General features: G+C 39.2%; 1 pseudogene, besides 3 other annotated features; it reads right to left on the reverse strand.

Annotated features, from left to right (window-relative positions):
• Nucleotides 1-1,445: a sequence feature (heterozygous, Esmeraldo-like haplotype).
• Nucleotides 756-782: a sequence feature (AT_rich).
• Nucleotides 792-817: a microsatellite.
• On the reverse strand, nt 904-1,445 carry Tc00.1047053510521.10 (annotated as a pseudogene; the record flags this gene model as incomplete).

Consider the following 1,445-nt stretch of genomic DNA (forward strand, 5'->3'; position numbering starts at 1 on the left):
ATAAGCTAAAATGATGGTTTTTGCGACCATCAATTGTCTACTTTTGCTAGACCTCAAGTCACTCCCAACCCACCTTCAATATTTCCCACCCCGCAGATGTATGCTTTCGGTCCAATTACAGAAATAATTTACTGATGAAAAGAAATATTTCCTTTCTTTTTTTCTTCCTTCGGTTTGTGCGTGGGTAAAGGGAGACGACTTATTTTGTTACCATCTCATTTTAGAAAATGTATATAGATATGCTAATTAGTGCATTTGCTTCATCATCAAATCATGTTTTGTTTTTTTCTCGTCTTTCTTGTCATTCATGTCATTTGCCGTCATTCAAAGAGCTTTGATATTTTCTCACATTAATGCGGGCACACGCACCCATTTCTCAGAGCCTAAAGAAACATTTCCACAGTGTAGCCCATCTACTTCAATTAGCTGCCGGGAGTTCTCTGGTCATGACCTTCCTTTATTCCACAAACAGCCCTCATAAACCCGAGAGACCCAGTCATAATCACCATATGTTTTCCATGTTTATCACCACTAGTCATTGTTTTCTTAATAATATCCTCAAAAATCAATCCATTGTAGCCTAAACAAATTGCCGACACCCCTGACAACAAGTGAAATACAAAATTAAGCAGCTTTTTTCACGATATACAGCCTCTGCAAACCCAAGTTTGAGAGGAAGCAAACTCAAACTGTGAAAACAAGGTCTCTGACGTCTTTTTAGCCGCCTGAATGGCAAAAGGCTGTTGTTGGCTGCCAAAAAAAAATAAATTTATAAAATAAAAGACCTTCAATTTTTACTTTTTTTTTTTTTTTTTTTCGTTCGTGTAAAGAAAAAAAAAAAAAAAGCATCACAAAAATGGCTTTGAAAGCATGATCCATGACTTATATAAAAGGAAATGCAACTCAGAACTTGAAAACCATCTTCTGCATGTAACCAAGTTCTTTAAGCATGCCTTTCAGCTCACCTTGAGAGGGTGGCATAGTCTTAAAGTCCTTGTCGCCTGAAATGGCCTCCATAAAAGGGGGCGGTCCGCATACAAGGATTATGGAATCAGCTGCACTGCTTGGTGGCGGCATGACCGATTTAATCATCTCCTTGTTCACATATCCTACACCTCCCATCCAATCCGAAGGAGCCTGGGAAAGAACATAGTAAGGTGAAAAGAGAGGACACGTTTCCATAAGCTCATTAAGTTCATTTCCCAAAAGAACATCCTCCTTGCGATTATTAGCATAAATCAGAGAAATGGCCGTCGTGTTCTTAGGCACACGCAAAACATTACGGGCCACCTGATACATTGGAGTAATTCCTGTCCCTCCTGCAATCATGCCAATATGCCTGTATTGGTTCGCCTTAATCGGAATCTTTACCCATGGTCCTTTAAATTCCAAAGTGTCACCTTTCTTCAAAGAAAAAAGGTGTGTTGTCATCTGGAGTTATCGTA

This window comes from Trypanosoma cruzi, genomic scaffold (genome assembly GCF_000209065.1).
Source record: "Trypanosoma cruzi strain CL Brener 1047053516775 genomic scaffold, whole genome shotgun sequence".
NCBI classification, from domain to species: Eukaryota; Euglenozoa; class Kinetoplastea; order Trypanosomatida; family Trypanosomatidae; genus Trypanosoma; species Trypanosoma cruzi.